Below are 11,281 nucleotides of genomic sequence, written 5' to 3' on the forward strand. Positions count from 1 at the left end.
GGAATAATCCTTCGGAAATTTCCGACGGAATAGTATTCCGTCGAGACTTTCCGACGAAAAAAAGGAAAAAAAATAAATTAAAAAAACAGCCCCACCTCTAAACCGTACCTCTTCTCCTCTTAAGCCCCACCACCATCGCAATTGACCACCCACCACTACCTAAAATCACTCCACCACCACCACCAAAATCCACCACAAACCCCCCCCCCACCAACTAGGGGTGCTTATGAGACGAGACAACTCGCGAGTAACTCGAGTTCGACTCGGTCAAAACTCGACTCGAGTGAGCTCGACTCGAACTCGAGATTGACTCGAAATGTTAATGAGTCGAGCTGAGTTGATCATTACTCGACTCGAAAGCTCGTAAGAAGCTCGAATTCTTTCATATTATATTATATATAAAAAAATAAAGATATTTTGATAAAAAAAAAACTTTTATTTTAGATTATACATTAATAATAAAATTATTTATGTACTCTTAAATGACAAAATTAAAGAGAATGAAAAGATGTTAAAGAGAATGAAAAGATGTTATACAAAATCGAGAGTTTTACTAAGACAAATCAAATTGCAAGCTACTCGAGATCGACTCGGTCAAAGCTCGACTCGGTCAAATTCGGTCAAAGCTCGACTCAGTCAAAGATCGGTCAACTCGACTCGGTCAAAGATCGACTCAATTTGTCAACGAGTCGAGTCGAGCTACCCCAAACTCGAACTCGACTCGCATCATAAGCACCCCTACCACCAACCCAGATCTACCACCAAAACCCCCCACCAACCTAGATCCACCACCCAAACCCATAACGAACCGACAATACACCACCACCGTTAACTTAACCCACAACCGAAACCAACCTAACCAAACCCCACCCACGTCAAACCAAAACCAACCCAACCAAACCCCACCCACACCAAACCGAAACCACCACCACCAAAATTTACCAAAAACAAGCACGAAATTTACTAGAAATCATATCGCTTAAATGGATTTATTAAAAATTCAAAAAAAAAAGAAAGAAAATTAAAAACAAGTAACAATACTTGTTAAACCGAAAATAGCCTTGAATTTCACCTCAAATTTGGTTTAAAACGGTAAAATTCGACCATGAAAACTCTATAGAAAAGACCATTAAAACCTTTGTTTTGGCTAAATTTCGCGAATTTTATGACGATATCCTTCGTTTTGACCATGAAAACCTTTGCTTTGACTGTGAAAACCTTCGTTTTAGCCAAATTAAGCGAAATTTGTGACGTGGTGCTAATTTTGATAGACAAAGAGGAGAGGAGGGAAAACCGTGAGAAAGAAAGAGAAAAAAAAAAAGAAAGAAAGAGGCGTGAGAAAGAACAGAGGAAAGAGAAAGAAGAGAGGAGAGGAGCGAAGGAGAACGTGAAAAGGAGGAAAGAGAAAGCATAGAGAAGAGGAGAGAAGGAGTACGTGAAAAAGGAGAAAGTGAAAAAAAGGAGCGGAAATGAAGAAGGGGGTTGGGTTTAGGGGTAAAGTGATAGGGTTTGCTTTTTTTTTGTGTTTTTTTTAAAAGATTCCGACGGACATAATTCCCTCAGAGTTTCTATTAACGACGGAATATTCCATTGAAAAGTACATATTTTCCGACGGATTAATTTTCCGTAGGAAATTCCGATGAATTTTAAAATTCCGTCAAAAATATCCGATGGAATTTCGGGTCTGTCGGAACATGTCCGTCGGAAATCGACCTTTTTCTAGTGGTATTTTGTTTTGATTGCAAAATAATAATATCTTTTAGAAAGCTTGTGCAACTGATTCCCAAAACTTGCTCTACTGGTGTTTGATTATATTAAGTCTTTGCCACTAAACAAAGAAACTGCTTCTAAGTGGTTCAACGTGCCCTGCGTTTTATGACATGTTTGAAGCATTGGAAGTAGTGGAGAATGGTGGCGTTGATGTGCAGCAGTAGTGGCGTAAGTGGTTGAGACTTTAGTGTTTTAATCAAGCTAGTTTTTCTATAAATACCTAAGTTGTTTTCTGGAAAAACTTACCTTTGCTCAATCATATTTTCTATCTTCTTTATTTTCTAAAGAGTCAAGAGTCGCATTCTACTTTAAGTTGTTAACTTTCTTAATTACTTTCATCAGAGTATTTTCTTTCACAAGTTGTAATTAGGGATTGGGAGTTAGAGTGAACTCTAAGAGAAGTCATAAAAGAAAGAGAGAGAAGAGAAAAGCAGCGAGTAGAGGGACTTGCTGCTGAGAACTTCAAGTTCATTGAGGAACTTGAAGATAGAGTCTTTAGCTTGTAATAGGTTGATTGCCCTATTCTATTGAAGAATCTTTCCTAAAATCCCAAATAAAGTGGTTTTTCTTCTTGTTAGGGCCAAGAAGTTTTCCACGTAAAATCTCTCTGTGTGACTTTCAAAGTTCCTTTAACTTAGTTTTATTAATTCCGCAAAAAGTTAGCTAATTCCTCCCATACTACAATTCACCCCCCTCTTGTAGTATTCTTCTAAAGTAACCAGTATGACTTAAGGCAAAGTAAGTAGTTGCACGAGCGCACTAGGTTTATTAGCCTAGTAAGTATACTGTGACAATATTCATTGACCTCATAGTAGGGAAAATAGTTAGGAGTAACTCGAGTAACCCCTAATTTGACCGAGTAACTCGAGTAATCCCTAATCAAGTAAATCGAGTAACCCCTAGCAACTCGAGTAATCCCTAACCGAGTAACTCAAGTAGCCTCGTCCACACGGTGTGATTGACCAACCACACAGGAAAATCCCCCTAAAATTATATAGTTTGAACGTCTTACATACCAAAACTCTAATTTATATACATTTCGCTTGGAAAGAAGCTACTAAAACAAGATGGTATAGAAAAAAAAAGCTTCATATAATTACATAAAATATAAGGATTACACTAACTACATGAACTAATGTTGAACACTCCAACAGCAATAGTACTTGACTAGACCTCGACAGTCTATTTTGCTAAAAATTGGATGTAAGGTAGTATTGCATTTGTCATCCTTGTTGCCTTTTGTCCTAAACAACCTTGGCATTTTTGGCATGTTAAATGCCTCTTCAATTGTATGTACTGCAAGGCTTATTGATTATTGTGAAAATGTGTCGCAAGCCATCCCTTCAGATCAGATCAAGCTAATTAGAAAGCTTTGATCACAAAATGCATCAGCAATTATTTTCAATTGCGCGCACAACCTACACATTTGGGTTTGTGCAAATAGTGCAATGTGCCAAGTGCAAAGTAATGAATTAGTACACAATACATAGAAGTCTGATATAAAGAAATGAATATGCATTGCAATTTCCCTCTTGGAATTCATGCTAACTTGTTACTTTTCCTGAGCCACTAGAAACATTAAACATATGGTACGGTGTAAATGTTTTGGTGTTGAAACAAATTTTCCATTACAAGAATCTACAATTTTAACTAAAGTCTTACGTATAACATAACTCTTTTATCCCATGTAACTCATACAAGTAATTTTCTATACATTATGCTTGATATCTATTTCTTAGTAAAGTGTCCAAATAAAGGCCTTACCCAACAAGTTTCGGGTATTAGGGCAAGTTATTACAATTCGTCCATAATCGTGCACAACTCCCTAATTATATAAAAATAGCAAATATTTCCAAAAAGGCAAAAACATACATACTTTTCAAAACAATTCTTATTTCATTTGTTTCTAAAGTCTTACACCATTCTCCAATTTCAAACATAATAAGATATATAAGGCAAAAATATACAAACTTAATAAGTTAATTCAAGGGAAATTCTCTTTGATAACACTATAGTTTTTAAATTTCTTGGTGGTGAATTGCAAAAAAAAACTTATTATCTTTGATAAACCTAAATTATTGATTACCAAATAGAATAGCTATTTTAACCTAAATTCACTAACCAAGGTTAATTTCTTTTATTTTTTTAATAATTAAATTATTAAAAAAAACACAAACCTTTCCTCCACTGAGACACCCGCTCAGACATCCCAGACCAACACCAACCCAAAACTCCAAACGCCCAAACCACCGCCAGTGACCACCCTCCTTTCTCTCCTCTGACCGAGCATTCTCCTCCCACCGCCGGTGACCCCCTCCTGTGTCTCTCCTCTGACAAATCCCTCTCCTCCCACCGCTGGTGGATGACCCCCTCCTTACTGGCAAAAAACGCCCCTTCAAACCCTAAAACTAAACAAAAGAACCCTAAAACCGAGCAAAATCAACCCTCAAAACTGAGCGAAATCAAACCAAACTAAATCAAACCCTAAAACCGAGCAAAATCGAACCCTAAAGCTTCGAAAATTTGAAGAATTAATCTGATTTCATTTAGGGAGGAGAGATTGAGAATTTAAAGGATTTTCGAGGGGAATTACAGGGCTTAGGGAGTTGGTTTTGGGGAAGGGCGGTGGTTCAAGGGAACGAGAGGCGCGTCGGGGGGTGGGGGACGCCGCACCGGCGGTGAGGCCAGGCGCCGACGTGGGTAGGGGCGAGGGAGGACTTGACTGGCTGTTGGGGAGATGGGTAATTTTTTTTTAATAAAACTATTTCTAAAATAAATGTAAAAAAAAAAAAACTAACTATAGTTAAATATGTAATTAAAATTTATCATTAATGTTATAATTGACATAATATAAAAAATTTAGGTTTAACAAAGATAATAACATTTTTCGCAATTCACCACTGAGAAATTTAAAAAGTACAGTATTACCAAAGATAATTTCAAAATAAATAGTTATAACTTATAAGTAGTACGGAGTACAACATATAAGGTATACAAGTATACAACCAAGCTAACTCAATATGAATAAAACACTCATTTGTTTCTATTGTCTTACTTCCTTTTCTAATTTTAATCTCGATCTTTTCAGCACATGAGAACATTTGATCGGAGACTTCAACATCTAGATCAACATCAACAAGAAGTGAAGAATAAGATGACACTACAACTATAGATCTAGAGAGAGGTATTAATGAATGAAAGAATATAGTTGTTTTTCATGCCATAAAGAAGAATCAAGAACTGATGCTTCCCAATCCACATATCCTTTGATAGCTAATTGACCTTCAACATCCTTGATGTCAAGCTTCATTTCTAATAGATTGAAGTCCTCAAAACCTCAGAGCCATTTGGTATAGGCAAAGACTTCACATCTTCAAGTAAAACCAAGGCATCTTTTTCATCTCTTTTGAAGATGTTACAAATTCCTTGATAGTAAGATAAAACATCAATTGTACCATAAATTTGCATTGCCTTTGAATTTTCTCGACCAATGAAAACTGAGAATATTTTTACAACAGGTGATGACATTGACATAGTCTTATGAGGACGGAGACTCCTAACAAAGATTTCAGGTATAAATAAAAAAAAATACCAACAACGTTATTCGATAATCATAACTTACAAGCCAGCATTTAAAAAGTCATCAGATTCGTGACATATTTCATTAGTTCATAAGCAACATAGGCTCATTCATCTGAGTATTTGCAAATAATAATACTATTAAATTACAACAGGTCACCAAATTTTTAATTCGTAACATACAATTTATACAAATTATACAGTAATCCTAAACTGGCACACAGCCTCGTAAGTAAACAATAGTTCATTATGTGAGCTCAATTAACGTAAACAAATTATGTTAACTAATTAACAAATTACATGAACTACATATATAATATTCTACATTGTTGACATATATAATTATTAAATTACTTAGAATTTTGATATATCATTATTTTTTCATATTTTTAATATTTACAATAAGATTTTAAATTAATGGTGTTAATGGACACTTGAACTTAAATTTTATGAGTCTTAAAACCCTTAAAAACGAATACCTTTAATCAATTTACCATTTTCATATTTAAGAGTTGTCAACTATTTATCTTTATATGTTATGTTATTAAACTTTTCAACTTTGAAAAAAAAAATTAAACTCTTACAATTAAGAGAATTATGTACAACTAGTTAGCTTCACTCAATAAGTAAACGTAAAAACTTATATGTTTTAACAAACGGTTTTATGTTTGATAAATTTAACTTTCGAATAGTAAGGAGATCCACATCATCGATTATTCACATAGGTTTATTGAGTTTCCTAGGTTTAATTTGTTCATATTAACTATTAAAATCTTTTAATCTTCTGAAATAACTAATGTTAAATTCACACCAAAATTGAAACCAAACTTTACAAGCTAATAATGCAATCACCTAGAGAGTCATGTTAAAGATATAAAATTAGCATAATTATTTCGAGGAGTTATTACTTCAATTTCACTAAAGGGTAATTTTGTCCCGATAATTTAGATTTGAGATTCATTCAAACACACTTCCATCAAAATAAGTTATTAATATATGATTATAATCATGGATTTTTCACCATATACCCCTGAGTTATTTTTTATTCACCATATACTCAAAAAAAAAAAAAAATCAAAACCCTGCATATACCCATCAATTTTACAAAAATGTCACTAAATTCTCAAATGACTAACGAAAGTTAACTCCATTAGTCATTAAGGCTAAATTTGCCACATGGCAACCTATGATTGGTTGTCCATTAAATTATTTAAATTTTAAAATAATTATTTTAAATAAAAAAACCTTCCCACCATAACTATCCATCAAAATAATTATTTAATTAATCATCAAAAAATATAAAAAAAATCACTTTTCTGTTGTCCGTTTTCAAAATTATCATGAATTTAATGAGTTTGACCATTATTCATTATATGATATATATCATTAGATTTTGAAAAATAATAGACCAAAAAAACATAAACTACAGCAATACTAAATGAATCCTCAATTAGCAGTTTGTCCGGAAAATTGAATAAAAATGTTGACGGTATGTCCTAAAAATAAAAAAAAAAGTAAAAGTGAGCATAGAAAAAAATAGTGCTAATGTGGACGGTATGTTCGAAAAATTAAAAAAAATTTGGCATAATTATGGAATTTAATGATTCTATATGAAATTGAAAATCACTTCAAATTGTCTAAATCATTGTAAAAATTTCAGTAATTTTATTCTCCTCAATTATTAAGGCAGGAAATAAATTTCGATTTAGTTCCCTTATTAAACATTCCCAATAATTGCCATAATTAAACACATTATTTGTAATGTCAAAAAAAAAAAAAAGTCCCAATTAACTTTTTAAACACCTTCATTACCTTCTACGCTATTCATTACAACATATGTTGTTTAAAAAATTTGTTCTCTCTCAAAAACTAAACCTCAAACACGAGTAAATAATAATATGGGTCGGGCAAAAAAAGCAAAGGAGTTCATAAGCAAGGAAAAAACAAGAAACACTACCCTTGTAAAGAGATTGAAAAGTTTGGTTAAAAAAGGTCATGAACTTTCAATCTTATGTAATGTCCCAATTTGCATCATTATCTACCCTTACAAAGAAGAGAAGAATTACCTACCCATGGAAGCTCAAGTGTATTCCTTCAAAGGAGACGACAACGAAACGGCCTCGAATAAAGCAATAGATATGGATAGAGCAAGGGATCCCATGATAGCTATGGAGATCATTGATAGGTATTTAAGGGTTCCTAAGGAGGATAAAAGCAAAAGAGCCCTTAATTTGCATGACATGTTTGATAAGGGTAAAAGAAAGGCTAATCATCAAGAAGTTTCTAAACTAAAGCATAATAATAATGCATTATTGGCTAAATACCCTTGTTTGGATTCTTCCTTAGATAGGTTAAACCCTAATCAACTTTTGGAATTGCTTGTTCATTTGAATCAAAAGATTGAGTTTGTGAAGCAAAGGATTGACTTGGTTAAGGGCTTTAAGGCTTATGATACTAAACAATCGACTTCGTTGGCAATGTCATTAGTGCCTTATTTTGACCCAACACCCATCTCTAGTGTTATGAATCCTAGTGAAAATCATGCTCATCATCAAATGGGGTACCCTAAATTTGAAGGGTCTATTAATCCACTTCCCTTTTATAATTTTCCTATTAGCAACACCAACAATAATAATCCTCAATATTATTACCACCAAATTATGCCCTTCAATCAAAATGTGTACCATGATCAAGTGGGTGCACCTAGATTAGATGATCATGGTGCTAGTAGTACTAGCACCAATATGGTTATGTACAATATGGATCCTATATACTATGATCAAAAGCCAGAAATCGTCGATAATGATGGGGCGATATCATCATACGGTGCTGATTTACCCACGTCTATGGGCTTGCCGCAGTTGCCTAATGTTTCCCTACCAAGGCAGATGTTCTATAAGTAGGTATATGGAGAGTTGTTAATAATAAGATTTCATCTGTTATAGAGATGAATGTTCTGTGTTTTTTTTACTAGGGCATTAGGTTAATTAAGGGTAGCAGCTCCATTTGAGGTTTTTTTTTTTTATATTTTAAATAACTTTGGTCTGGATCTTATGAATGTTTTTTACATTTGAAACAGCAACATGGTCACAAATTTTACTTTTATCTTTTTTTGGTGATTCTATTTTATTTATAGTTTATTGCTTGTCTTAAGTTTTTTAATATCAGTGAATGTTTGTACGAGACATGCATAAAGTTTATAAATATTACCGCCTTAATTCGTATACAACCCTCACCTATCGAAAAAATAGACTTAGGCCCTATTCACCTCACCTTAAAAAAAGAATATTTAATAAAAATAATTCAGTTTAGTAAAAATTAGTAAATTTAAAGAAAAAATATAATAAAGAATCAGTAAAAATAATTTTAATTTAACAAAAATAATTTCAATTTAATAAAAATAATTCCATTTTAGTAAAAATAAGGTTAAATAAACGCCTTAAAATAAAACTTTTTTAACTTCTATATATTATTATCAAGATAGGCCAGATAATTTATGAAATACTTCGTGTTACTACGTATGTTTAAACAAATAGAAATTAGGTCTCCTTTTAATAGTAAAATATCTATATGGATCACCGCTACAAATTCAGAAGATTAATTAATTACTTATCTACAAGTTGTCCTCATTGAATTGCAAAAGGTTGACCCTGAAAAATGAATGATTGGTCTAAAAAAAGAAGTAAAATCCTAAAGAATTGTGGACCAAGCAATGTACTCTTTTAATAATGTTCTACTATTGAAGTGGCTGATAAATAATTCACAATCAAAATTTAAAATTACATTGCAATCACAATCAAGCCCTCCTCAATGTGAGGGGAGCCTTAATTAATTAGTAGTTAATTAATAAAGCAAAGCCTAAACTAATCCACTTTTATATATTGAATTAATTTATGTATACTAGTCAATTGAGTATGTACTTAAATCAAACTATATTGGTTGATGCTAAATTGCTAACTACTTAGCCAATATGATTATACCAATATTGAAAGGAAATCCAGATCTCAATCATGTACTATTTTTTGCATTGTTTAAGTAAATTTAAGCTCCATGATCTTAATCTTCAGGTAAAATAATCAATTGGATCATTACTTTGTTCCAAATTCCTTCTCATATGCCAATATAAGGGTTTTTTTTTTTTTTTTTTTTTTTCCTAGTCATGAATGTTAAACTCATTTTGTATTAAGCATATGTCCTCAATCATGATTCAAGTATACTTCTTTATACTAAAAATACACCGGTAAAATTAAAATTATATCAAACTCTGTTTCCTGAATTAATAGCACAGTCTATCAACAACACTCATTTACCTTTTATCAATGTTTTCTGAATAGACTGAAAAACGCGTTCGGGTTTAAAATAATATAAGTATTGCCTACACTAACTACCTCAACTTCAATTGATAACAACCAGTTACTACCCAAAGTTGTACATAGTGCATGTGGACATATGATAGCTGCCAATAGCCATGCTTAAATGTACAAATGTGAAATCATCGTTGTTGAAAAAACATGATTGTGGCATTTTAATTGTCCTTTTCCATTTTTACTTTTTACCATGTGCAAAAGTATTTGTTAATGTGAACTAACTTTAATTAGCAAGGAACAAAAACCCCAAATCAAAAGGGGCACAATTCTATGGTAAATGTAAATAGGGATATTTCTTTGTTCTTTAGAATTGACAAGCAAAGTTAAAAAAAAAAATAAAATAAAATAAAATAAAAAAGCATTGATTCAAAGGTCATTGTTAAGAAGCTAGAAGAATTCAACTTACCATTTGCCTAGCAATGACAACATAATTTCAAAATCTAATCTCAAATTTCATAATCTAATTTAAAGTGAAATGTATGTGTGCGTGTTCTTTAAAAAGACAATACTGACACGACAAACACTATTACCGAAAAAACTACGGAGTAATGAAATAAAATTATGACATATGAGCTAACATAGCACGACATGAGACCATGGGCTTAGAGCCCTTGGAACGGCTAGCACAACACAACCACCATAGGCCATGCTACCTAAAGGTCATGCTCACGGCAAGCACATCACCATATCTCCACACGAAGAACTAATACCATCTGAGCACGCCGAAATTCCAATACTACCTCCAGTTCATATTATTTGCAATGATTTGACATAGAATAAACGTTGCAAATAATATGAAACGGAGGTAGTATATGAAATGAACCCTAATATCATTAAGTTGTACTTAATCCAGTTCACAATTTATGCCTTATTCAATTCAAATAATGGAAAGCCATCCATTTTGAACCTTCACTTTCTAACATCCAAACTTAGGGCCTGTTCATATTTACTGAACTGAGCTGAACTGAACTGAACTGAACTGATTGGAGCTGAGCTGAACTGAACTGAACTGAACTGAATTGAGCTGAAATGAATATTTTATGTGAGAGGGAAATTAAGAGCTGAACTGAACTGAACTGAACTGAACTGATTGGAGCTGAAGTGAACTGAACTGAACTGAAATTAAGTAAATATGAACAGGCCCTTAGGGCATCAACCACATTTGGGGTAGTTTTCAACTGAAGAATATGCTTGGACCCCACCACAACAACATGCATATCTAAAAACAAAATGGAAACTGTACAATAAAGATTAAAAGATATGCATAATCCAGCCATTCTTTAGATTTATGCAAATTTGCTAACTTTATTTTTATAGCTAAATCAAGCCAATTTTCTCTCAATCGTAAACTTGCAACTAGTTAACTAAATCAAGCAAGTTGCCCAATTTAAACTATGATCCCATGGAGCAATTGTGGACACATAGGGTACATCTTCGGGTAATCCAAGGCTAAATACGCATAATTTGCATATCAAAGTAATAAATTACTCGGAATTACTAAAAAGTAAAGCACCAAAACAAAAGGGATAAAACAAAAGAACACGAGTTTATACAAACACACATAG

This window comes from Chenopodium album, chromosome 13 (assembly GCF_948465745.1).
Source record: "Chenopodium album chromosome 13, dcCheAlbu1.1, whole genome shotgun sequence".
Lineage (NCBI taxonomy): Eukaryota > Viridiplantae > Streptophyta > Magnoliopsida > Caryophyllales > Amaranthaceae > Chenopodium > Chenopodium album.